This window comes from Canis lupus, chromosome 2, assembly GCF_003254725.2.
Source record: "Canis lupus dingo isolate Sandy chromosome 2, ASM325472v2, whole genome shotgun sequence".
NCBI classification, from domain to species: Eukaryota; Metazoa; Chordata; class Mammalia; order Carnivora; family Canidae; genus Canis; species Canis lupus.
The window spans coordinates 69,564,743-69,586,560 of record NC_064244.1 but is presented as its reverse complement, the minus strand read 5'-3'; the positions used below and the strand labels follow the sequence as shown (position 1 = coordinate 69,586,560).

The window sequence follows — 21,818 nt, the reverse complement described above, 5'->3', positions numbered from 1 at the left end:
TTCTTCTTCTTCTTCTTCTTCTTCTTCTTCTCATGTGGATGTCTAGTTGTTCCAGCACCATTTGTTGAAAAACTTTTCTTTATCCATTGATTCATTTTGCTTCTTCATAAAAATCAGTCAACTATATTTCTGTGGGTCTTCTTTTGGGCTCTGTGTTCTGTTCCACTGATCTATGTGTCTAACTTTCACTGTCTTAGTTACTATAGCTTTATTGTTAGTCTTGAAATCAGATAGCATGAGTCCTCCAGAATTTTTTTTATAACCTTAAATACTATGACAATTGTTTATTATAAAGGTGAATGCTGATCCTCACTCTAGGTTTATTGGTAGGATTTCTGGTAGTGTGCATGGGCACCAGGAGCACCAAACTTTTTGGGTTCTCAGTGCTGGGGATCAGCTACCAGCAGGGACTGGTTACTCTGGATGAGGATGTCTTTGATCTTCTTGAAAGCCTCATCCATGGGTTTCTGATAATAGGCCACTGGGGCTTTGGGGATGGACTGGCAGATTGTGTAAATCTGGGCCATGTGACTACCACCCTTCATTCAGACTTGGATGTACACCTTGGCAAATAGCTCCTTGCCCAGAAACAGAACAGGTTCCAGTAGCTTATACTGCAGTATGCATGGCTTGATCATCTCCAGTGGCCCCCCATTCATCTTGATGAAGTCATTGACCCATTTGTAGGGTGCCATGGCTGTGGCCATCTTCTTGCATTGAAAAACCTGCATGGACTGCAGAGGACCCTTGAGTGGCATGGCTGTGATCATAGACAAGAACCCATCACTATACCAGGCCAAAGCCTGAGAAAGCTATTCTTCTTTTTCACTATTGTGTTGGCTCTTCTAGATCCTTTGCCCTTTCATATGAATTTCAGAATCAGTTTGCCAATACCTACAAACTAACTTACTGGGATTTTCATTGGTATTGCACTGACTCTGTATATCAAGTTAGGAAAAATTGGCATCTTAGCAGTATCAGGTTTTTTAATCCACGGACATGGGCTATATCTTTTATTTAGCTTTAAAAAATTCTTTTTTCATATTTTAAACTTCTACACACAGATTATATACATATTTAGATTTATACCTAAAGTAATTCATTTTTTTGTTGCTGTTGTAAATGGTATATATATATTTTTTCAAATTCAAATTATTCCTTGATGGTATATGGGAAAGCAATAGCTTTTTGTATATTGACCTTGTATCCTGTGGTCTTGCTATACCAATTAGGTTTTGTAGAATTTGGGGGGATTTTTCTATAGAAAATCATGTTATCTGTGAATAATATACTTTTTTATTTCTTTGTCTTGTCTCATTGTACCAGCTACAACTTCCAGTATGATGTTGAATAGGAGTGGTAAGAGAGATTTTCTTTCCTTACTCTTGATCTTAGCATCACCATTAAGTATGATGTCAGGTGTAGAGTTTTGATAGATGTTCTTTATTGAGTTTAGGACGTTTTCTCTATTTCAAGTTTGCTAAGAGTTTTTCCTCTTTGTTTGTTTGTTTGTTTCTTGATGATGACTAGTTTTGGATTTTGTCAAATGCTTTTTCTGTATCAAATAATATGATCATAGGAGTTTTCTTCTTTAGTCTTTTGTTATAGTGGATTACACTGACTGATTTTCTAATGTTGAACTATCCCAGCATACCTGGAATAAAACTCACGATTGTCCTTTAAAATTCTTATTACACATTGTTAGATTTGATTTGGTAATATTTTCTTGATAATTTTTGCATCTATATTAGAAGAAATACTGGTCTACAGTTTTCTTTTATTTTGATGTCTTTATCTGCTTTAGGTATTAGGATAATATTGGCCTCACAGGCTGAGTTAAGACAGGTTCCCTCTGCTTCTATTTTTTTTTTTTTGAAGAAATTGTGAAGAATTGGTGCTATTTCTTCCTTAAACATTTGGTAGAATTCACCAATAAAACCATCTGGGCTTGGTGTTTTTTTTGGGGGGAGGGGGCGGGGGGAAGATTTAAAAATAATTATTGATTCAATTTCTTTAATAGATTTGTGGCTATTCAGATTATTTGCCTTTTTGTAAGTTTTGGTAGTTAGTGTCTTTCCAGAAATCAATCCATGTCATATAAATCATCAAATTTGTGCACATAGAGTTATTCCCTTAGTATCTTTTTGAAATCAATGGGACCAATAGTAACAATCATTCTGATATTGGCACTATTTGTATATTCTGACCTTGTTTTCTTGTTTAGCCTGAGAAAAGAGGGGAAAAAACTCCTTAAATGATAAAACTACAAACTACTGCAAAGGAATGTCTTGTAGTTTTTTTGTTCTTTGACACGTGAAATATTTCAGGAACATAATAATTGCATGATGTGATGGATTATCATATTTCAAAATAACAAAAAGTTTCTAATGCCACAATCTCTTGATCTTAAGAAGTTTATAGTTTTGACTTTCAGCAAGCAACTGAGCATCTACTATGTGACAAGCACTGTGCTGAGCCCTCAGGTATAATGGTGAGCAAAGTGGATATGGTCATGGTCCCTGTCTTCATGGGGACTGGACTAACATGAATCAAATGGTGTCTCAAATAATTGCAAAGTTGCTACTGTGGTAAGTTACATCAAAAAGAAAGATATAATAAGGTTTATTGATGTTAATTCATAGAGAGATTTGGCCTGGCTCAGGGAAGGTTTTCCTATGGAAGAGGCAATTGAGCTGGGGTCTGAAGATTGAGCAGAACTAGGCAGGGAGGGAAGTGTGTTCCTGGTAGGGGTGCTAGCACAGGCAGAGGCCTTGAGGTAAGAAGTTCTTTGCTGCTTTGAAGTCCCCAAAGAAGGCCAGGGTGTTTGGGGTGGAAATAAGACATGGGAAAGTGGAGGTGGCTGAAGGGGGAGAGGGAGAAGGCCTGGCTATGCTGAAGTTCTGCCTCCATGCTAAGACTGGTGCAAATCACTAAGGCTGCCCTCCATCCCAGCTCTTTTCTCAGAAGGAAATGAGAGCTAGAAGAGAAAGAGAAGGGAGAGAATTGTGTTTGTTACTTACCATCTTCCTCATTGGGGTGGGTCATCTCTATGGGGTGCAGAGTTATGAGTAAGTTATTTTTTTAAAGATTTATTTATTTATTTTAGAGGGGATGGGCAGCCTGGGTGGCTCAGTGGTTTGGCACCTGTCTTTGGCCCAGGGTGTGATCCTGGAGACCCGGGATTGAGTCCCGCATCGGGCTCCCTGCATGGAGCCTGCTTCTCCCTCTGCCTGTGTCTCTGCCTCTCTCTCTCTGTGTGTCTCTCATGAATAAATGAATAAAATATTTTAAAAAACAATAGAGAGAGAGAGCATGTGAGCATGAGTGGGAGGGGCAGAGAGAGAGAGAGAGAGAGAGAATTCCAAGCAGGCTCTCTGCTGAACCTGGAGTCTGAGATGTGGGACTTGATCTTATGACCCTGAGATCATGACCTGAGCCAAAACCAAGATCAGAGACTTAACTGACTCAGTCATTCAGGTGCCCTGAGTAAGTTATTTTTTAAGTAGATAGTTTTACTGAGGCATAATTTACAATAAAATTCAACTATTTTAAGAGTATAATTCACTAATTTTGGTAAACTTACAGAGTTGGGCAGTCATCACTACAATCCTGTTTTAGTATATTTCTATCACCCCAAAGTTCCCTTGTGTTTGTTTGTAGTTAAGCTACCCTCCCCTTTTCCTGTAACGTACTCGCACAGTGTCCTAGGCCTTCACTGGTATGATTTATGTTTCTATTAATTTGCCTTTTGTGGCCACTTCAGATAAAGAGGGCCCTACGGCATGTAGTCCTCTGCATCTGGCTTCTTAGCATCATAGACATGAGGTTCATCCATGTATAGTGTGTATCGGTGGGTCTTCCTTTTCATGGCTGAGTTGTATTCTTTTGGATGGATAACCAATCACATTTGTGTATTCACCAATGGATTCACCAGTGGATGGAAGTTTGAGTTGTTTCCACATTTTGGCTTTTGTGAATAATGCTGCTATGAATGTTTGTGCATGAATCATTTGGTGGACATATGCTTTTTATTTCTCTTGGAGGGATTCCTGGGAATATGGAGTTGCTGGGTCTTATGGTAAGTTTATGTTTAGCTTTTTAAGAATCTGCCACACTGTTTTGACAAAATGATTGTACTTACCATCTTACATTCCTACCAGCAACATAAGATATATATATTTATTTATTTATGAGATTTCCTGTTTCTCTGCACCCTTATGGTATTGTGTTTTCAAAAAATTATAGACATTCAAGTGGGTGTATATTGAGATCTCATTGCTGGTTTTAGTTTGCATTTACCTAATGACTAATGTCATTAGTTGAACATTTGAGCATGTTATTATTACCTAATTAGCCATTCATATATTTTCTTCAGTGAAGTGTCTACCCAAGTCTTGGCCCATTTTTAAATTGGGTTGTTTGTCTTCTTATTATTAAATTACAAGTGTTGTTGACATACTCTGGGTACAAGACTTTCACAGCATGCAGTTTACAAATGTTTCCTTCCAGTCTATGGATTGTCTTTTCATTTTCTTAATAGTGTCCATTGAGACAAAAGCTTTGAACTGTCATAAAGTAAAGTTGCTGACTTTTAATTTTTTTTTATTTTTATGGATCATGTTTTTGGTGGCATTATGTTTTTTATTTTAGAGATAGAGAATGTGAGAGAAGAAGGGGGAAAAGGGTGGGGAAAGAATCTCAAGTAGATGTTGCACTGAGCTCAGAGCCTGACATAGGGCTTGATCTTATGACCCTAAGATCATGACCTGAGCTGAAACCAAGAGTTGGACACTTAACTGACTGAGCCACTCAGGTGCCCCTTTTGGTGGCATTTCTAAGAACTCTTTGCCTAACATAAGGTCATGAAGATTTATACCTTTGTTTTCTTCTGGAAATTTTATAGTTTTGGTTTTTATGCTTAAGACCTTGATTCATTTTTAGTTAATTTCTGTGTATGGCATGAGGTGTGTGTTTGAGTTCATGTGGCTAACACCATTTGTTGACAAGATTGTCCTTTCCTCATTGAATTGCCTTGGCATCTTTGTTGAAAATCAATTTACCATAAATTTAATGGCTTATTTTATGACTCTATGTTTCCTTTCATTGACCTATATGCCCATCTTTGCCCCAGTGGCACACTACCTTGATTACCGTGGCTTTGTAGTATGTTTTAAATTGGGTAGGGTAAGTTCTCCAACTTTGTTCTTATTCAAAATTGGTGTATTCTTGGTCCTTTGAATTTCCGTATAAATTTTGGGGTCAGTTTGTCAAGTTCTGTACAAACCTCATTGAGGTTTTGATAGGGATATAAGGATTGCATCTAATCTGTGGATCAATTTGGGGAGAATTGCCAAGTCGACAACATGAAGTTTTCTGGCCCTCGAACATGAAATTTCTCACCGTTTATTTAGATCTTTAGCAATGTTTTCAGTGTACATGTCTTACCCTTCACTTGCTACATTTATTCCTAAGTATTTTCTTATTTAAAGATGCTACTGTGAATGGCTATCTGTTTATGGTTTACTGTCACCATCTCTGCCTGTTACCTCCTCCTCTCTGTTTCTTTTTCCTGGAAATGGTCTCATTCTGAGACCGTGCAGAAGCAGGAAATCAAGAGGGCCTCACAGTGGCATGTTTTGCCCCTTAGCCAGCCTGAGGAAGACCGAAGTTTCCTAAGACCTCAGACATCAACCGGTTGCAGCTCGGAGTATGGTTCACCCTAGTAGTTGTCCAGTTAACCCTAGATAAATGACAAGGCTGTCCTGTCAGGTAAGAGAGCACAGAAGGATGGGGTCCACAGGATGTGACACCTCGGTGTCCACATGGACAGTGACGTTGCAGAGGTCTTTGGGATGTAGCAGGGCCCAGACTCAGGCCAAAGACTCAGGGATGGAAGTGTGATCAGAACTGCATGCTGGGGATGGGTGTCCTGGGCAGAGAGGGGTTGGTTAGTTAACAGGGCAGCCTCTGAGGCACAGGCAGCTCTGGGTGGTGGGAGGAGGACCCCACTCCCACAAAACCATTTACCCATGTGCATTGAGTGCCCACCACGTGCCAGGTGTTGAGCTTCCTGCCAAGCCTGGGGCCAGGCCAGAAATGCTTAGCTTCTCTGGGGCAGAATCATGAACCTGCAGCACAGGCTGGGGGCAGGGGGTGATCTCAGGGCAGGGAGATGAGGCAGCCAGAGGGAGGAGCTAAGAGGGGCTCAGATGGAGCTCAATACCTGTCAGACCAATGATAGTAAGCAACTATTGAGTGCCTACTGTATACTTTACTCAGTGCTTTGCTTTATCTCATTTCACTCCATGAGGAAGGGACTGTTATCACCTCTATTTTACAGATGAAGAAATAGGGTCCAAGAGCCGACGGAACTATCTGAAGTCTCTCAGCTCAGAGGAGGCAGTGCTAGCATTTGTGGTTGGTCTGGCTTCAGAGTTAGAGCTTTTAGCCATGACCCTGTGCTTCTTTGTTGAATAGGGCCCCTGGATGAGGGTGAGGAGTGGCCCTGAAGGGCAGTGAGGGACAGGGACCAGCCAGAGGGAGGGACTCCAGGGAGAGCCCACCCCTTCCCGTAGCAGGAGTCCTCCCTGTTTCCCTGGGCAGCTGCCTCCTCGCCCATCAGCCAGGCCAGGATGACCATGTCCAGGGGGCACATTAGAGTCACCACAGCAGCCACAGAGCCAGAGTGAGGCCTCATGGGCCATGGATTTTCAAGGGCTTGATAATGTTCCAGCGCTGGCTGGATCAGAGTCACAGATGCTCTCCCAGCAGCTGAGAGAATGAAGGAATGAATGAATGAGAACTTTCTTTCCTTTTCAAGTTTATGAGGCATCTTATCTTCATTTTACCACTGAGGAAGCTGATGCTCAGAAAAGTGAAGTCATTTGCTCAGTCACATAGTAGATCAAAAGCAGAACTGGGACTTGAACTCACCCACAGAAAGCAGGCTGGGGGTGTCAGGCGGGGGCACAGGGAGAAGGACCCCAGGCACTGGGCTCCTCAGCCTCATCTCTCACCCCTTGCTCCACCCCTTAAACACACCCCCCACCCTCCAGCCATTCCAGGCCGGGTGCTCTTCCTCAAACAGGCCAAAATGCTTCTGAGCCTCTGGGTCTTTGCACTTGCTGTTCCCCCTTCCTGGAGTGCCCTTCCCACCATGACCTCCTGACAAACTCCTCCTCCCCCTTGTCAGCTCAATGTCACCTCTCCTAGGAAGCCTCCCCACCCTCTCCAGGCAGTGCAGACAAGCCCTGCTCTGCTCTCCCCAGCCCCGCACGTCCCCTGCCCCAGCGGCTGCCTCCCCCTGCCCCAGACTCGCCTGTCCCTGTGTGTTCCTCGCCCCCCAGGCTTAGAGCTCCTTCGTGACTGGGCCGCAGCTCACTGAGTGCTAAATAATGCTCCTGGCGCCTGAATGAATGAGTGCGTGAGGGCAGGCAGGGGGCCACGGAGAAGTGAAGGGGCCACGTCAGGTCTCCCCATCCTCTCCAAGTGTTAACATCAAAGGCCACCAACCCTGCTGTGACACAGAAGGGATGGGACTGGAAATGGCAAGAGAAGGTCTTTTGGCCCATCACCCTGCCTCTAGGCAGGAAAACAGTGTTATTCTTATTTTATAGATGAATCAGAGAGGTCATCTTCTCTGTTCAAAGTCAACATTTGCCAAGAACCCTGATTTCCAACAGCAACAGCCATCATTGGCCACAGAAATAGGAGCAGCCTGACAGCTAAACACGCCATGTGCCCAACATGTGCCCATCCGTGGGCTGTGGGCGTCTTGAGTCCCATCTAGTTTAACTCTCGCTGGTGACTGATGATGTGTGGACTCCTACCTTCATTTTATTTATTTATATTTCATTGTGCTTCATTTTCTCCATTCAAAAGTAATATATACTCATTTTAAAATTTCAAACAGTAGAAAAAATGAGAGCCCCCAGCATCCATGCTCTGATTCCCATTTTACAGATGAAGAGACGGAGAGGTCTGTGGTACCTCTACATGACCCAGCCTTTCCCCCTGTGATCATGCAGCTGGGCTCTCTGTTTGCCTGATGTGACACCAGCAGCTCGCTCCTCGACTCCAGGGGGAAAGCATGGTCCTGGGGAGTTTTCGGGCGGTTGGAAACAATGGGCTCACTTGTGGCTATTTTTCTTCAGGCTGGCATCAGCAAACCCATATTCAGTTGTGCCACACGCACTGCTCCCTGCCTCTCCACTCAGAGGTGGCAGGGAAGAGCAATAATCTTGACAAAATCTAAATAGCATTGTCTTGAGTTAACTGGAGGGGAGACTTTATACAGGGACTCCCAAGGAGTCCATAAATCTGCGGCTGATGAATTACCTGGGCAGGTGCCTCTGCCACCGGCATCCTTGCTGAGGACCAGAGTGGGATAATTACTTCCCTGGCGCTGGTTATCTGGAGCAAGCTGGTCCATTTTTCTCTTTTATTGCCATTAAATTTAAGGAAAGTGTCTGCTGAAGTCCCCCATCCCACCCCCCTTTTCTAAATGTTGGATTTATTTGATGGCTCCACTAGGCTGGTGCTGAGGGCCGAGCAGGAAGGAGGACTCGGTCCCTGGGGCACCCGCCTGAGGCTTCTCCCCGTGGGTATGATGAGTGGTGGCGGGACAGTTCACACCCGTCATCTCCATCAGTGGTGCCGTAAATTGTCCTCCCCCTCCCCCTGCTCTGTGGATGGCTGAGTCCAACTCAAGGTAGCAGGAGTGGGCTGAGGTGAGGGTCTGCTTAGCCTTGGGAAATGTAGTCGGAGCAGCCAGGTACAAAGCCGAAATTTGAGGTTCGATTATTGAAGGAAGATGGGGAGGATCTATTGGCAGACTCACTGCACTCAGCAATGTAGATGAGGGGAGTGTTTCTGGGAATCGAGCTGGGGCTGGCAGTGCGGGGCAGGGAAGGAGGTGAGCCTTTCTGTCCTCTCCACCTCTCTCCTTCCCCTCCCTCTTTCTCAACCCTGACGTTGATACGTGATTCTCTTATTGCCTTAATTTGAATCTCCCAAAGTGCTCTCTGGATCACCAGTTAGCTCTGGGATCCCTCAAAATGGTGAGACCACCTGAACATTTAGATAATTAGTTAGTGTTTACATGGACAGAGCCTTATCCATCTATGGTAACCACTGTTGAAACTCCTTATTCATTCATTCATTCATTCATCCATCCATCCATCCATTCATTCAATATTTATTGGGTCCTCATTCTGTGACAGACACTATGCTAGGTGTTGGGGATACAACAGAGAGAAGAATCAAGTATGGTTCCTGCCTCCAGTGGGAGCAGACGATATAAAAAAAATCAGTCATTTCATGCATACACAATTATAGCTGCAGTGAGTGGTCAGGGAAGACTTTATTGAGGAAGTGATAAATGGGAGTTCGTCAAGTGAGAGGGGAGAGAAAAGCATTCTGGGCAAAAAGAGCAGCATGTGCAAAGGCTGGGGTGAGCAGGTCAGCATGAGCAGGAGGGAAGTGTGGCTGGAGCAGCTAAAGGGAGGGGCGTGGGGTGAGGTACCGGGGGAGCAGGGTTGGGTCCAGGCCAGGGAGGGCCTTGTTGGCCATGTTGAGAAGTTCTGCCTCTCCAGTCAGGGTTGCGGGAAGCCTTTGAAGACATGTGAATAGGAAGATTTGGGTCTCAAAGTTAGGCCAGTCTCCCAGACCCTCCTCCACTTCTAGAGAGAGCTGAAGCCTTTGTGATTCTTTTGCTTTCCTCAACTGACTTTGCTCGTTAGGGTCCCACGCATCTGGATCTGGGCATGTCAGAGCCAGATTAACTGCAGCTCATGGGAGAAGAAAGAATCCAGAACAAAGCATTGGGGGTGGTTACGCCTTCCGTCCTTGGTCAAGCACCAGACAGGCTCTGGCTGCTACAGCCTTCTCCTGGCAGCTGCTGTGACCATGCACACAGGTAGAAATAGTCCCCATTAGCTCTTGCTGACCTCACTCCTGTCAATAACTGAGTGTAAAGGCTTCTCTGGATTAAACTTGGCCCTTTGAGCCTCTACATGAAAAGAGAAAGATCAATTCTTTCAGGGCACAAAGACCCAAATCACTTTCTCTTTTGGCGAAACCACTCATCCCCCTTCCAGGAAGGCGGGGGCGGGGGCTGGGGGGCTCTCCCATGAGCAGGCATCCACTCTGTCTCACTGGCCTCTTCTTTGTGTTCCTGTGTGCTCTCCCAGCTGGAGGGAAAGGGGGGCTTACCGCCGACTGTGGGTTCAGGTAGAAGCGCAGCCCACTCACCTGCACCACAGCCTGTGGCCCACCCTCCACCCTCTTGGGACTACCTTCCAGAGCACCTGCCTCAGTTTCCACTTCTTTGCTTTCCTTTGAGGGTGGAGGAGGGATGTGTCTGATAAGTGAGTTCAATTGACATTGTCCTCTGTCATCCACATGATTGATTTAGGTTTGATTTTAAGAGATATTCATGGTGCAAGGAAACACTCATTGAGTTTGGCACCAGACATATTGGGGCCACTTCTGGGCTCTGTCCTTCCCTCATTGGCCCATCTTAGTCCATGACTTGACCTCTGTAAATGTCTGTTTCCTCATCAGTGTGCAGCATGCTCCGAGGGCTGGAGCAACGTGAGAGGGGACTGGCGTGGAGCGGGGTGGGAGGAAGGTGGCACAGGTGTGAGAGCTCCGAATCACACTGGCAGTTCTATTTTCTCCTGGCTCTCAGCCTCCTCCACTGATAATCTCTTTCAAAGATCACGTTACATTTCCTGCACATTATCATGATCCTTGTATCTATAACGATGCTCAGACTCCAAGTCAATGAAAGCACACTCAAAATGGCTTGCATGATAATGACATTCATCACTGAACGTGATGAGAATCTGGGCAGGGATGAGGATTGGGTTTGGTTGATTCTGCAGCCCACGGGGCCATTCCAGGATTTGGGGAGGAATAAGGCAGGGACCCCTGCAAGGTGTCAGCTTGGATCCAAGGGAGGGGAAGGGAGAAGAGGTACTATTTATTGAGCACTCAAGCTGCATGGGCACGAGTGAACCCTCTGACTCAAGGAGCTTCGGTTTCCCTATATGCACGATTGGGTAATAACAGCCCCTACCTCCCAGGTGGTCATAAGGCTTGACGTGGTGATCTGAGCAGTCGCTCTGTGTGGTGCCTGGTAGGCGGTGAGCACTCCGTAAATGCCAGCTGTCATTATTGCTGATGCTCTTGATGGGATCAATGTCTGAAGACTACTGGGTGGGTGATTCCACTTGTCCTGTGTTGTTCCCTGATGTAGAGCTGGAACTTTCAGGAGGAGTCTCCAGGCAGCTCTGGAGAAGGGAATTCTGATCAGGTGAGCTGCCCAGGGCAAGGCAGTGAGTGGCCAGTGCCCCTTCGAAAGATGTGAGAGGCACAGCCATGCCTTACCTGGAAGCAGATGCTGTGGCTGGGACTTGGGCCTCATTGGAAGGGGCCACCAGCCTGGTTGGGGGCACTCTGGGCAATGAGCCAGTGATTGAAGCAAACAGCACAGTTGCAGCTTGGGAGCACACACAAGGCATTAAAAATAGGCTTTCTGGGCACAACTGGACTCCTTGTCCTCCTGGTGGTCATGGCTCCTGACATTAGGTCTCCACACAGCCATGGAACCATTGCTGGTCACTGAGGCTCTGAGCCGTGGGATCAATTCTCTCTCTGTCTGCACTGGCCTTGGTTCCGCTCCACGGGCTGGGAGACCTGGAGAGCCTGGTCCACTCTGGGCAGTGTCCTGCAAACCAGCCAGGGCTGCTTCTGCTAAGCACTTAACCTCTCTGAGCTTCAGCCCTCTTTCTTTAGAATGGGAACTAGATCCACTTGTGCACTTCACTTGAGCCTTAAACGAGTTCACATATGTAAAGTGAGTCCATCAACAGATGTGTTTTGAGTGTCAATTATATGCCAGGCACTGGATTAAGTTCTATATGCCTAGCACGTAGCAAATGTTCAGTGAATGTTACGTCTCTTTATCTACGAAGAGTTAGTGGTGTCCATGGCTGGAGAGGAGCTACGCATAGTGAGGCTGTGATTTTATGGGAAGACTTGGGTTCAGATCTTGGGTCTCAAGAGTACCAGCTGTGTGAGCTTGGGTAGAGGACTTAGCCCTTCTGAATGTAAATGGGATTAATAATCATACCTGAGTTCTAGAGGCAGGAGATTAGGTAAGACCTTGCCACAAGGCACTTGCTGTAGTGCTTGTGTCTGGGAAGTGCTGACTAAGTGTTGGTCATTATTGTTCTCACTCTGGGAAGCATGCTAGTGTGGGCGTTTATGTAGGAGTTAGAGGCACTGGCGTTGGCTTGTGTCTGAGGTTATTGTGAGGCTCAATGCCAGCTCACCAATCGGGTGACCCTAGGCAAAATCTCTCTCTCTCTCTTTTTTAGATTTTATTTATTTATTCATGAGAGACACACAGAGAGGCAAAGACATAGGCAGAGGGAGAAGCAGACTCCTTGTCAGGAGCCCAATGTGGGGCTCGATCCCGGGACCCCAGGATCTCGCCCTGGGCTGAAGGCAGGCACTCAACCGCTGAGCCACCCAGGTGTCCCAACACTGGGCAAATTCTCAATCAGTCTGTGCCTCAGCCTCCTTGTCTATAACATGGGAACATAATGGTAGACCTCACTGGTGAGGTTTGACTGAGTCACTGTATGTAAAGCACTCAGCACCATGCCTGCCCCTCAGGTCCAAAGACATAGTCAGAGAGAATGGCATTTAGGGTTTTAGGGCACAAGTGCTTGGGCATAACTCCCCTGGGAAGTTTTTAAAAACTGCATGTGAGGTCCCCACCCCAGAGACACTAGTACAGTCATATCTCCAAGAACCTGCATCACCTTTTTTTTTTTTTGAGAGGCATGGAGAGGGGCAGAGGGAGGGGCAGAGGGGAGGGAGAGACTCTCAAGCAGGCTCCACGCCCAGTGCAGAGCCCGACAGGGAGCTTGATCTTACAACCTTTCGATCATGACCTGAGCTGAAATCAAGAATTGAACACTTAAATGACTCAGCCACCAGGTGCCCCAACACTTAAATGGCTCAGCCCCAGGTGCGTCTTTAATGAGCCTCCCAGGGGAAGCTGTCGCAGGGGGTTCTGGGTCTGGAGCGTGGGAAGCAGCAGGACAGGAACACAGAGTGAATGAAGCAGAGCTGCTGCCCTCAGGGGGCAAACAGCCTAGAGGGGAGACACCGGCTCTTCAGGAGCCCAGGGCTGGGCTGAACCAGGTGCTGGCTCTGCAGCCAGGAGGTATGAGATGGAGCCCTGCATCCTCATCCTCCTGCTGTGTGACTTGGTCACATCCCTCTCCCTCCCCAGCCTCAGTGTCCTCATCTGCAAAGTGGGGACAGCGTGGGTTTGCTGGGAGGGATAGATGAGCCACCCACATGGAGAAATGACAGGGTGACCCCTGCAGAACCGGGAGTCTCCTGCCCCACGCCCTCCCCCACTTTACCACCGAACAACCTGACAGATTCACTTGTTGTCCTGTGTAGGGATCATCAGCCCCTGAGCAGCGGGAAGGGGCTGACCTTGTCCCCAGGTCACCACCTGGTGGGAGGCTGTCTGCTGGGGGTGATGTCACACCTGAGCCCTGGGGTCAGGGGCCTCACGTGGGGGCACAGTGCACCTACACCTACACTTGCCTGTGGAAATGAGGCAGCCCGCCACCGCCAGATACTTGTCATGTTACTAAATCCTGGTGCCACTTCTTCTCTGCCCCAGCCCTGGTCGCCCTGTGTCCCTTTACCTTCTGTTCCAGGGGGAGGTTGGGCCTGAGTGTGGCTGCTGGAGCTGGAGGCAGGTGAGGAGGGAGGCTCAGAGTCCTTGAGTGGCATCCCCAGGGTCACTCGGTATGTCAGTGCCAGTGGGGGTTGTGGCTCCTCCCAGGCTCCCTGTGATCACCATGAGACCCTCTTCCCCGGGCGGTGTCCCCGAGCAGCTGGGACTCACAGTGACCATGACATCACTGCTGGCCTCCTTCACCCCGGAGCCCCACCCTCCCTCACCTCCACCTTCCCAGTCAGCCTCTGGGGCTGCTTTATTAGGGGACTTCCTTTCAGGAGTGCCATAAACACGTCTTGAAAGGAAATGCAGTTTCCGTGTTCTTTCCTTTTTCCCCACCATAACACATTTCCATTTCAATGGAACGTCTTCTCTTTTCAAAATCTGCAACATTCAAGGCCAGCTGGAGATGCTGTGTTCTGAGCTAATGCCCTTCCCCCCCATGCCTCCTGCCCCCTCCCCTGGCCCCCCTGCACCCCCAAACCCCCCTGCAGGTCTCCTCCTCATGGTGGCTGCCCCCCTAGGGCTTGAATGCACTTCTCTGCCTCAGCATCCAGGCTCTTAACCACCTGCTCCGCCCTCCTGCAGGCCCACATCGTCGGTCAGGACAGTGAGTATGGCCAACGTGTTGCTACCGTGTGCAGCTGATGACTGTCATGAGCAGAATGGTGTCCCTCAAAAGTGATGTGCTCCGGTCCTAACCTGAGCTCTCAGAACGTATCCTTACCTGGAAATAGGGTCTTCCCAGAGGTAACCAAGTTAAAATGAGACGGTCAGGGTGAGCCCCCATCTTATATGGCTGGTGTCCCATAAAGAGGAAATTTGGACACAGAGACAGTCATGGAGGGAAGATGAGGTGAAGACACAGGGAGAAGACGGCCGTCCATCAGCCACGGAATGCCTGGAGCTCCCAGAAGCTACCGACACCTGAGCAGATCCTCCCCCAGCGCCCTCAGAGGGAGCGGCCCCTGCCCACACCCTGACCTGGGACTTGATCCTGCCAGAACAATGAGACAAATAAGTTTCTGTTGTTCTTAGTCGCCCAGTTTGCTGCGTCTTGTTATGGCAGCCCCAGCAAACTAACACAGTGACAGCGACGATGACGAGGTGGCCGTGAATGCGCGGGGCTGGCGGAGGGGGCTGGGAGCCGCTGCCCTGGGCAGGCCAGCGGGAGGGCTGTGCGCGCTGAGACCCTTGAGACCCCACCTTGGAAGCTGGTTACAAAGTCTTGGATGGGCCGTGACTCTGAATGAGAGCTACTTAGCCTCTCTGCGCCTCCTTTTCTTCATCCATAAAGTGGGCGCAATGACGATACGTACCTTGTGCAGTTGTCCCGAGGACAGATGAGCTAGTGCTCGGAACGTGCTTACAGCCCTGTGCCCTCAGTACGGGCGCCTTCTTGTGACTTGTCCCCTCGCCTCCTCCCCCTTCTCTCCCTCTCCTCCTCATCCTCCTCTATCCTCCCCATCCTTCTTTCTGTCTGACCAGGATGTTTTCCTTCTGGAAGCAGCCCCTTCTCCTCCCACCCCTGATGGTTTCATCCTTGGACTGCCCTCCAGATGAGCCAATGTGTTTCTTTTCAAACTCAGCCAGTCGAGTCCCTTGTCGGGCTCCCTGCATGGAGCCTGCTTCTCCCTCTGCCTGTGTCTCTGCCTCTGTCTCTCTCTTTGTGTCTCTCATAAATAAATAAAATCTTAAAAAAAAAAAAAAAACAAAACTCAGCCAGGATGAGCAGGCTTTTCTGCCGCCTGTGATCAAAGAGCGCTGACTTGCACGGGCCCAGTCCACCTCTGCGGCTGAGCCGGTGCCTTCCTGCTCCTGGACCTGATGCCCTCTGCTCTAGCCTCTCCCAGGGGCCCCTCAAACACGTGCTCTTTCTACATTGTGCCTTTGTTTTGGAAATTATCTCTTTGGAGTGTGCCCCTTCCAAATTCTTCTTCTGCCCAAATGCTGCCGGGCCCCCAGCCCCCGTGGACCTTGAAGGCAGAGCACAGAGGAAGGAAATGGACTTCAGAGCCCAAGAGGTGTGGCTTCCTCCCTGCTCCACCTCTCACCTGCCATGCAACCACAGACGTGTTATTTACCTGCCTCCAGCCCGATTTACCTGCCCTGCTCACCTGGCACGTGCAGATGGTAAGGCCAAGCCCGCAGGGTTCTTAAATGCACCGACTGTGGTGGTTCAGGAGAAGGGCCTGGTGCACAGAGGGTGCCTAATAATTGCTGGTTGATACAATCCATGCTGGATTGACATGAGCCAGCTCTGCCCCTGGCACGTCACCTCCGGAAGGGCAGGTAAGATCCCTGGGGAAATCTTATCCACAGCCTCACTCTGGGAAAGAGAAATAGAAAATTTTCTAATTCCAAAGAGTAAATGTCAGAGGCTTGGGAAGGATTCGGAGGTTCTGAAAATAAACCTGGCATGGAAGGGGGAGGAGGGAGGGAAGGAAGAGGAGGAATGGGGAGGGGGGGAGCCAGGCGGGGCACAGAGATGAGATGCCAAGGCTGGGAGGGAGAGAGAGAGACAGAGAGAGAGAGACAGAGAGAGAGAGACAGAGAGAGAGACAGAGACAGAGAATCCCCCCTACCCCATGTAAAATGTGGATGTTAGACTAGGTCAGGAGTTGTAAAAGGGCAGCCTGCAGGATGTATCCAGGGGTGGATGTGGCTGGTTTCCCCCTCAAAATGTCTCCTAAAAAAATAGAAGGGGTTGGCAAAATCTAAAAATTGAAATATCACATGTAAAAATGTGATTTCCTTTTCTCCAAAAAATCAAGAGGTCTAACCACCCTGGGTGTGGCCCAGACAGATGGCGGGAGCCGGGCAGCTTCTAGCCCCAGATGGGACTCACCCCTTACACCCAGTCTTCACTGCTCCTGATGGTCCTTCAGCTCCGAGGCTGAGGCTGTCTGCCTTGCTGTCCTTGTCAGCCGAACCTGTCTCCCCATGACCTTGAGAGGATTCCAGGTGGTGACCCATGGCTCAGAGCAGCAGCCCTGAGAGCCTATGACTGTCTCAGCTCAAATGTCTCCTCCTCCAAGAGGCCTTCCTTAACCACCTGAGCCCACACACCCTCTCACGCTTCATCCCATTGCTCTGCCAGGAAATGGCAGCAGTGCAGGGGCTGGCTGTCCGCGGGCAGGCTTCGCAGGGACTGGAGGAGGACTCCGAGCTGCCTGGCACTGGAAAGGGATTCATTCCCAGTAAAAGGCTGGCTGCGGTGCATAGAACACAGGATGCTGCTTCCTGCCCCTTCACAAGCTGCTGGTCCAGACAGACCCTCCTGACAGGAGGGGACAGGAAATGGGTGGAAATGGGTGGCCACAGTTCCAGATCTGCCTCTAATTTCCTCCCCATCCCCTGTCAGGACGGCTGTCAGGGGCCACTAGGACAGGGGGTGCTTCTGCCCTCAGAGCCCGGGGAGACAGTGGGTTGTCAGGAGCCAGTGGAGGATGGTGCGGCTGTGAATCAGCCCAGGCTCAGGTCACCCCCCAGCCAGACGGCGGGCTGCAGCGGGCGGGGGTCACACAGGACTGGGGACACGGGCGGCTGGCATCATCCATCCGCGGTTCAGTTCCACCCTGAGGGTGCTCGAAGGGTGCCCCCAGCTGGAGCTCCGACACAGCAGCCTTGGAAGGGCCAGGGAAGCAGAGGGAAACCTGTTTACCGACCCTCGGGTGCACGGGCCCACACCAGGGGCTTTGCCTGAGATGCTCCATTTAGTGCTGCCCTAGGCACCTCTCTCTGCAAGCCATTCCCCATCTCCGGCCTTGGTTCCCCCTCTGTGAAATGGGTGTGGGTTGGAGGGGAGTTTTCCCAGGACCTTCCCATTCTATGGTTCCTCTGAGCCTCAGTTTCTCCATCTGTGAAGGTGTTGGTAACGATACCGCCCTCCCTGGGGCTGCGAGGACGCTGGGAGGAGAGGGTGCGGGGTGTTGGGTGGCTGTGGGGTGCGGGCTTCAGCGTCTGTGTGCGGGGGCCACTGCTGGGTGGCGGGCAGGTGCCTGGGGAGCCCCCGGCCTGTCTGGCTCCGCCGTCCCCACCCCCTGACCTCTGCGGCCATTTCCCTGGTGGCCGCCGGGCTGTGGGGCTCCAGGCTTTCCCACGGCGTGTCACCCTCCTGTCCTCACCACCCACGGGGGCTGTGGGGCCTGTTTGAGATGCAGGCGCCCCTGGCCTCCGGCTGCTGGGAGCCCCTCGGAGGCCCCACTGCTCCTACAGCAAAGACCTGACCTGGGGCGTGTTCAGGGCCCTGGGAGCCCGGCTTCCCCTCCCCCGCCCGCCCAGGTGTGGAAACTGAGGCTCAGAGAGGCGCTGAGACTCCCCCGGGCGCCCGTGTGGAGACGGCCGAGCCGGATTCAGACCCAGCCCCGTGGGGCTCAGTCCCTGCACCCAGCCGCCCCCACGGGCCACCCAGGAGCGCGGCCTCTGGGTGCTGTGCACCCGCCAGTGGGCCTCGTCACAGCATAGGCTGCTTCCCCCCCGCATCCGTGTGTTGGGGCCACGCCGGGCCCAGGGCGCCCACAGACACCCCCCCGACCCCCAGCCTGGGCCACGCTCTGGTGGGAGCCGGGGAGGGGCGAGGCTCTGCGCTGCGGCTGCCGGGCTCCCTGAGGGCCGGGCACTGAGGGGCTCCTAACCCGGGAGGCTCAGGCCCAGCCCGAGGCCACTGTGGACGCCCCCCACATCTTCAGGGGGGCTCCTCCCTGAAGAGCCAACAGGGCCAGGTTCCGAGGAGCTGAGGACTCCTCCTCACCGGTGTGTCTGTTGCCCACAGGAGGGTCTTTAGAAGCGTCTAGACTCGGCCACCAAGAGATCAGTTAAGAGGTCTTAGGTTATGTGTCTCCTCTGACTTTAGCAGGGTCTTGAGAGGAGCTTACACGCCGGCATATCTGTGCCACGAACATCAGGGTCCAAGGACCGTTGGTGAGGGGGCCTTGCTGGTGTAGACGGCCCTCAGAAGGGGGCAGGTTTGCAGGGGGAGCTCAGGGGTTTGTGATGCTGTGGAGGTGCCCGGTGGAGCAGAGCTGGACACTGGGTCTGGCCCTGATGACTCTGGGCTAAGAAGTCCTGAGGGGTCCTGAGGAGAATGGCTGGTCCTGTCCTCAGTGTTCACACATGAGGCCCCAGGACTGTTTGCTGTTGGGCTGAAGTGGACACCCTTACCCTCATGTAGTCTGGCTGGCTCTGTAGGGGTCACCTCTGGGCTAAGTCCTAGAGGATGAGCAGATTCACCAGAGAAGAGGGGACACCGAGGGCTAGGGGCTGGCCAGGTGCAGGGGGAGCTGTGTGGTCAGGGATGCACAGTGTCAGGGACACTGCAGTATTGGTGCCAGGGAGGACGAGGCGGTGACACTCTGGAGCTGCAGGAGTCAGAGCAGGAGGGGCCTGGAATGCCGAGTGCAGAGTTTGCCTTTCAACCTGCTGGCTACAGGCGCTCAGCACTTCTTGTTTCAGGTGCTTGAGTGCAGGTGACATAGGGAAGGAGACTCTGGCAGCAAAGAGACCAGCGAAGGGGCCTCCTCGAGGGCTCAAGTGCATTTGAGGGCAGAGTGGCCATGGTGGAGACAGCAGGAAGTGGGTGGACATATAAGAGTCTCTCCCCGAATCTAATCGGGCATCACTCTGGGGGCTTGAGGGGGTTAATAAATGTTACCTGAGTTCCTCCTCCTGCCCATCTGAGTTAGGAACCAGTTCAGCTTTCTGCTGAAGCTTCCGTTGGACGCATGGCTGAGGTTTGCTGGCCAGTGGCCTGTTGCTGCCAGAGCCCTGAATAAATTCATTTACTTGGGTGAAGGAGGCCCGGACCCTGCGGGCCGGCCAAGCACATGAGCAGGCCAAGCAGGCCGAGCAGGCCTGGGGTGCTTGAGAATTTAGCCTTAAGAACCCTGAGACCTAAGTGCCAAATCCTGCCAGGTATTGGTCACTTGAGGCCTGACTCCAGCCCAACACCCGTAGACCATTCTGGAGTTCACCCATGGAGAATGGGTGGATGGCATGATGGGTTTTGAAGGGTGACTAGTTCTCCAGGTAGAGGAGAAGCCTTGAGGCCTAGACAGAGGCACTGAGGACGGGAAGGGGCTGGAGTATAATTGGCATTGAGAGTTCGGCCTGGGGGGTGGGGTGGGGAACGGTGTTAGTTTTCTGTTGTTGCTTTAACAAATCACCGCACACTTAGCAGCTCAAAGCCGCACACTTGACTACCTGACAGGCCCGCAGGTGGCAGGTCGGATACAGTCCTCACAGCGCTGCAATGAAGAAATGGCAGAGTGGCATCTCTTCCTGGAGGCCCCAGGGCAGGGTCTGCTTCCTGGCTCATCTGGGTGGTCAGCAGAACTCAGCTCTTTGTGATAATAGGGCGGGCGTCCCCATTTCCTTGCTGGCTGCCAGCGGACAGTATCCCCAGCTTCTGCAGCCACCCCCTACCCTTGACTCCTGTGCCCCTTCTTCCATCCACAAATCCAGCCACGGTGTTTCACTTCTCGCTTGCGGTTTGAACCTCTTCTTCTTCCATCCTGTCTCTCTGCTTCTTTCTTCTACTTTCAAGTTCATGTGATTCAATTGGGCCCATCCACCCACTCGAATTAGACTATTAGATTATCTCCCACCACAAGGTCCATAACCTTAATCACATCTGCAAAGCCCCCTTTGGCAGCATGGTGACGTGTTCATAGGTGCCAGGGATTATAGCACACGGACATCTTAGGGGTGGGACACAACTCCCCGCACCGTGGAGAGGGGAGAAAAAGAAAGCAACATTTATCATGCATCTGCTAAGTGCCAAGGACCACGCAAGTTGTTTGGCATCCGTCATCTTATTTTGTCCTCACACCTGTCCTGCAAGTTAGGTATTATTATTCACATTCTACAGATAAGGAAACCGAGGGTCAGAGAGACCCGTGAAGGCCGTGCGGTGAGTAAGGGGTAGAGGCAGGATTGAAGCCACCCCTGCAGACTCAAGCCTGCTCCCTGTCCCGGGAGCCTCAGCACCATCTCGTCCAAGGCGAGGAGGAGGGGCTGGGCCAGCTGTGGAGGCTCGGTGCCCCCTCTCCGGGTGCCCCGTGAGCCTAGCACACACCTGCCCCCTGCCGGAGAAGGCTGGTGGGTGGCTCCTTCCTTCCCCAGGATGCAGGAGATGCCGGGATGCGAGCTGAGCGAGCAGGGAGCTGCTGACACAGACGCCTCACACCTGCTGGTGGATGCCCCTGGGTAGGGGGTCTCTGTTCTGCTGTCAGGTGAATCGAACAGGTCCAGCTAAACAGAGGGGCTTTGATATCAGCAGAGATTAGTGGAGCAGGGCGCAGAGCGGGGCTTTGGGAGGAAAAACATCCGCTCCACATTGTTTGTGGGTGGATTTAGACAATGAATTAAAAGTGCCAATCTGTGTCAGACACAGTAGAATTGCAATAAAAGAATTATAAGCTTTTCCTCCCCGTTCTATCCCACATCCCCCTTTTCTAGGTCAGGTCTGAGCCTGCTCAACGCTACGTGAGAAGTGGCCAGGTTTTCCCCTTAGAGTAAAAGTTGTTTGCGATTTTCTGTGAAAGATGCAGATTTGGTACTTTTACAAGACAGCGTAGATTCTTTCTCCTACTCCTGTGGGTGTGCAGCTGGAACAGTGAAGGCACCTGAAACTCACTTTCTGGGGGTGCAGCTCACGATCTCCCACTGGGTTTCTTGGGTGCCTGCAGAACCTGCTCCATCTCGCATGCAGAACGGGCCCGTTGCTGCCTGGTGGGCTGGATGGAGGCTTCTTCCCCCGCTTGAGCCTCTGCACTCGATGTGCTGATAACGCGGTTTTAGCACATTTATAAACATTTGAGTATCTTCTTCGGTCATTTATTTTTCAGTTATTTTTAGAGGAAAATAAATTGTTTTTACGCTCTAATAAAATCACTGTTCTGCAGCCTCGAACGTGCCTGTGGATGTGAGCAGGGTCGGAAGAGCATCCCCCACCTGGCACCGAGAGTCAGCACTCCCCTGTTTCGGTCCTGGATGAACTGGTATTTTGCTGTGCAGCCTTGGGAAAGTCACTTCCCCTCTCTGG

At 50.6% G+C, this 21,818-nt stretch overlaps 1 pseudogene; it reads right to left on the bottom strand.

Annotated features, from left to right (window-relative positions):
• Positions 1-320: 320 nt before the first annotated feature.
• LOC112660302 (40S ribosomal protein S16-like) lies at positions 321-770 on the bottom strand (annotated as a pseudogene).
• Between the last annotated feature and the right edge of the window lie 21,048 nt (positions 771-21,818).